The sequence below is a fragment of the Citrus clementina genome, unplaced genomic scaffold, assembly GCF_000493195.1.
Source record: "Citrus clementina cultivar Clemenules unplaced genomic scaffold, Citrus_clementina_v1.0 scaffold_4, whole genome shotgun sequence".
Taxonomy (NCBI): Eukaryota; Viridiplantae; Streptophyta; class Magnoliopsida; order Sapindales; family Rutaceae; genus Citrus; species Citrus x clementina.
The window spans coordinates 10,701,665-10,707,664 of record NW_006262274.1 but is presented as its reverse complement, the minus strand read 5'-3'; positions in this window follow the sequence as shown (position 1 = coordinate 10,707,664).

The following is a 6,000-nucleotide window of genomic DNA, read 5'->3' as shown; positions in this document are numbered from 1 at the left end:
ATGTACATAGAGACTTATTTTAAATTGCGAAATTGTCACACAATCCTTTTTTGAACAATTTTATTTAAATAAAAATACACTTGAGTTACCATAGTCAAATAACATAATTATTAGGGTCCTTCTATTATACTGTAATTTTTTATATTATTAATAATATTTTAATTTTATACCATTAGATTTAATCAATGATATATAATATTTGTACTAATGAAAAAGAAAAATAATTTAAAAATAATCGGATTTAGGGGATGGAGAATTTTTGTAAAATAACAATGACCACCCTTATTGTTTGAAATAATTTACTCAAACAATATGTTTTATTTGAAAACCACTTTTCAACCCTCCTTTAAATTTGTTATCTAATTTTTTAACATATATGTTACAAAATCTATTAGTATTAAATATAGGATATAATATCTAGTTGATTATCTAGCACAAATTAATTAAATAAGTTGTAATTATATAAAATTTATTATGGTGTAACACCAATAAATGACACAATTAAGTACGTTTATTTAAATGAATGTCGTAAGCTATATCAATGAACTCACGAGTAAGATTGTTTACAATTTAAAAAATACTTGATCCCCCATGTTTAAATTAAATTCAATATCAAATATTAAAACACTAATTACATGAAGTATATATTATTTTTAACACCCATTTAACATACCTATTTCATGAAATTATGGTTTATGTTATAATTAATATTCTTATATGATAGGAAATTATCAAATCCTTATCAAATTTAAGTGTCACAAGCTTATATATTTTTATTATATTTTTGAAAATGACTTTATTAATTTCATAAAAGCTAATTCTAACATATATTCCTAATTAGTTTTAGTTTATGAATCAAGAAAGATTTTTTTTTATTGATATTCTTTGATTGTAATTATAAAATTTTATTTTACTAAGAGTCGCTACTTTTATAATAATAATTAATGGTGATAATAAGTAAAATATTACCTCCAATAATATTTTTTTTTTTGAAAGGAAAATAACTTCATTTCAGCTTAAAGAAGAAAACAAGTACAACAAGTAGGGAGGGTATGAACCCAACCAAATAATCGTTTCGAGTTTCTCTAGAGCTAATTTAGCTAAAGAGTGGGCTATTGCATTACAAGATCTATGAGTATATTGAACACAAACTGAGCTAAAGCTCTTCAAAACTCTCTGCACCTCTGAAATGATCCAGAAGATCTCGGATCTGCAGCCCTGACTATTGTTAATTAACTTAACAACCTCTTGCACATCTGATTCCACAATCAAAGGCTCTGTACAGGCATTTCCTGCAAGACGAAGCCCCCATTCGATTGCTTCAGCCTCTGCAATAAACACATCACCATAGAACTTGGAAACTTTGACAGCAACAGCAATCACATTCCCAGCTTCATCTCGAATTACAGCTCCTAAACTAGCAATTTGCTTCTCCGAATTGGTGGCAGCATCTACATTGACCTTAAAATATCCTCTTTGGGGAGGCTTCCAGGCCTTTAGCTTCGAGGAGCTCTGGATGTCTATATGGGTAGCTGCTGGAAGTTGGGTTCTGCGGAAGGCTTCCAGCACAGCTTCAGCTTTAGAGACTGTCACATGGGGGCTGTCTTTTACTCCTTTAAAAATCCAGTTGTTTCGAGCATTCCAAATCATCCATAGAATCGTAACCAAAAGCTCAATGTCATCTTTACTTCTTCTCAACTTCAACTCAATCAACAAGCTTAGCATGTCTTGCTCAACACTATCTTTCAGATCATCCTCAAATTTGGTAATTTTCCAGATTTTCTGCACCACCTTACAGCCCACTAAAGCATGAAAAATGGTTTCCAGCTTCTTGTTACAAAACTGACATAATGGCTCCTGAAGTACCTTCCTTTTCTAGAGATTTTCGGTTGAAGGAAAGAGGTTATTTGCAGCTCTCCAAGCAAAAATTTTGATTTTCTCAGGCAAGGTAAGCAGCCATATAGCATTCCATTGGTTCTCAGTAGCTGCTGAACTTGTCGGTTTGGCAGGAAATTTCAGATTTAATGCAATCTGATAGCCACTCTTAACCGAATACTGGCATTTCCTATCGTAATGCCAAATTACTTCGTCCTTCATTGGCCTCCTTGGCAACAGAATTCTAACAATTGCTTCCGCATCTATTTTAGCAAAATGCCTGTGAATCAGCCCTTCATTCCAAGTATGCTCTTCATTTATTAACTCGGCAACTAACGCATCAGCTGGTAAGCTTGGCTTAGAGATCGGTTTGAATGTCAGAGGTCTAGGCAGCCAATTCTCCTTGTGCAGCATAATGCTTTGGCCATTACCAATCCTCCATCTTGAACCCTTGGATATTACTTGCCGGCCCCATAAAATGCTTCTCCAAATAAAGGAGGGGTTAGAGCCAAGTCTTGCATTCATGAAGTCTTTGTGCTGGAAGTATCTCGCCTGCAGAATTTTTGCCACTAGGGAGTCTGGGAACTACAGGATCCTCCAACCTTGTTTGGCTACCAGTGCTTGGTTAAAACTTGAGAAATCTCTGAACCCCATTCCTTCTCTGCACTTAGCCTGACTTAGCTTGTTCCATCTCGACCAGTGAATAGCTTTTTTATCGTTCCTAGATCCCCACCAAAAGTTTGCTATTATTTGCTGGATGTCATCACATATGCCCATGGGAATCTTGAAAACGCTCATTACATAAGCGAGAATAGCTTGGGCAGCCGCCTTGATCAAAACCTCTTTGCCTCCTGCTGAGAAGAACTTGTGCTGCCAGCTGGAAACTTTGTTGTGGATCTTCAGCTTGATATCGTTAAAGAAGCTACTTCTCTTTCTCCCGATCATCGAGGGCAAACCTAAGTATTTTTCATGTCTTGAAACAATATTGAGCTAGAAGATTTCTTTGATTTTTGACGCTTGCCCAGTCGGGATATTGCCACTTAGAAACATTGAAGATTTCTCGAAATTGAACAGCTGGCCTGAGGCTGCAGAGTAGCAGTCGAATATCTTCTTCAGACTTTGGCAATCGGTATCTGAGGCTCTCGTGAAAACCAGGCTATCGTCCGCAAATAAGAGGTGAGAAATTTTAAGCTCATTCCCAAAGAACAGCCCATGAATAAGCCTCTGGTGCTCTGCTTGTTGGAGAAGAGAGGAGAAGGCTTCAACACCAATGATAAATAGATACGGGGATAAGGGACAGCCTTGTCTGAGCCCTCTCTGCGGTCGAATCACCCTGCTTACAGCACCATTTATGATCACCGAGGATGACACTGAGCTTATACACCTCATGATTAAGCTGACCCAATTCTGCGAGAAACCAAGAGACTTCATCGTTTGCTCCAGAAATACCCATTCCAGCCTATCATATGCTTTGCTCACATCTAGCTTCAAAGCCACCAAGCCATTTTTTCTTCCTTTACAATGCCTTATCTTATGGAGACACTCATATCCTACAATGATATTATCGGTAATCAACCGATTAGGAATAAAAGCACTTTGCATTGGCGAAATAAGATTGGGCAGTACATTTTTAAGCCTATTAGCTATTGCCTTCGCCACAATCCTATAAATGACATTGCATAGACTAATAGGTCTAAAATCAGTAACCTTCCTAGGCTTCCCCTTTTTTGAAATTAAAACGATGTAAGTATGGTTGAGAGGGGCAACATCACCTTGCTTGTTAAGGATGTGGAGGCTTGTGGAGAGGACTCCTTGCTTGACCCTTTGCCAGTGTTTTTGGAAGAACACTGCTAGCAAGCCATCCGGACCCGGTGCCTTTGTTGGGCACATTTGCGTCAAAGCTTCCACTACTTCTTCGGGTGTGAAGGGCATCTCCAAGGACTCGTTCATCTCAGTAGAAACTCTTCGAGATATCCCTGATAGCGCAGCTGCTATTTGGTCTTGATTAGGCTTGGAGGTAGCGAATGTATTTGTGAAGTATTTACTGAACTCAAACTCCACTCCTTCAGCATTTTCAATCCAGTTTCCAGCTGCGTTTTCAATCCCCCAGATTCGGTTCTTCTTTTTCCTAGATGATGCCTTGTGATGGAAAAACTTCATGTTCTTGTCCCCTCCCTTAAGCCAATCTGCCCGAGAACGCTGCTTCCAATAGATTTCATCGTCGGCTAACATGTTTTGGATTTGACGTTCCACCTCCTTAATCTTATTCCCCTTGACATACTGAACTCTACTAAGCTTGAGGCTTCGGAGCTGGTTCATTAGCTTCTCCAACTTCTTTTGTCTCCCTCGGAATTCTTCTTTGCTCCACAGAATCAACCTTGCCATGGAATTCTTGGACACTTTTTGAAACATGGGAAAGAATGACAAAAAAAAAATTCTCTGTATACTTTTATATTTTCATTATAAAAACATGGTTTGGAATATTTTAAATTAAAATTTGAGTCATTAATCTCTCACAATCTAATGTTGATATTGAAAGGCAGAGCAACATTTTATGATGTTATATCACTCACCATTAAATTGCATAAAATTAATAGTTTACATGTTATGTTAAAAATCAAGTTAAAATAACCTAAGCCTAAAAGCGTATATCCAAGCTATCATGTAGTTATATACACATGTTTTTTAATTATAGTTGTTGAATAAAATATTTTCATTTGTTGTGACTCATATAGTATTATTAATAAAACATATATCAAATAAGTTATTACTGTTGGAGTTGATCTCTATTTGGAACTTAACAAGAATAACTCTTACTGCCCAGGTTGCTTCGTAAGATCAATTAAGTTGTAAACTCACCAATTTCAAAACAAGAATTAATCAATGATTACTAAGAACCCTAGTTCTCACTCTTTGAAATTAAAACAAAGAATTAAGAACAAATGGAAAAAAAACACACCAAAACAAATCAATTATGTGGTTCGACCTATATCCACGGGTAAAACTATCAGAGAGTTTCATTGATGATTTTAAAGAGAAATTTTCAGTGATTGAGTGATAATGATGATACAGAGCACAAGCTTAGCCTCTCTCTCTCACATATCCCTCTATGACTCAATTCCCATGCACCTGAAGTTCGCTGGATAACCAGCTTGCAAAAATAGAAAATGAAACAACTTCAAATTCATATTGTACAAATGAGAGACGTGTGGCCTAACGATTTTAACCATTTATAAATCACTAAAGCCACATGTGAGCATCATATGTTTTCCACTTAAATTATATTACCCGAAAACGCAGCCCATCACTAATTAGTTGATGTCGTTTTGATGACTTAAGTAACTCACGCCAACATCACGTGTGTTTTCTGAACCAAACCAGCAAACAAAACAATGTTTTTCCATTACGTGTTTGTATTCACTCTATACTCAACAATTCTTCACCTTGAATCAAACAACTCAAATTGGCTCCTTCACAAAATCCTTTTCACAGTCAGATACTACAAACTCCAACTAAATTTGATGTTTTTTTTTTTAACTTAAGAACTAGAATCAGCTTAGTAAGCATATCAGAGAGATTTTCGTTAGTATGGATTTTAGCCATATTGATGACATCCTTTGAGATCTCACTACTTTTAAAATGAAGTTTAATATCGATATGCTTTTATGTCTCATAATAAACTGGGTTCTTGCATAAATGCAGAGCACTTAGCTATAACAAAAGACTATAATAAACTCTTGAATCAGACCAAGTTCTATCAATAACCCATTTAGCCATATTGCCTCTTTAACTACTTCTGTAGCTGCGGTATACTCTGCTTTAGTAGTGGATAGAGATACAACATGCCACAGACTTGCCTTCTAATTGATCAAGCATCTATTCAACATATACATATATCCAATAAGTGACCTTTTTATGTCTAGATCCGTAGTATAATCAGAGTCAACATAGCCCCACAAACCCTTAACAATTCTACTACTTCTTTTATAAACAAAATTAAGGTTCATAGTTCCCTTAAGATACCTCAATATCCATTGAAGACCTCTCTAATGTTCCTTTCTTGGTGCTGCAATGTATCTATTGACCACACTCACAGTAAGTGAGATGTTAGGTTTAATAAGTATT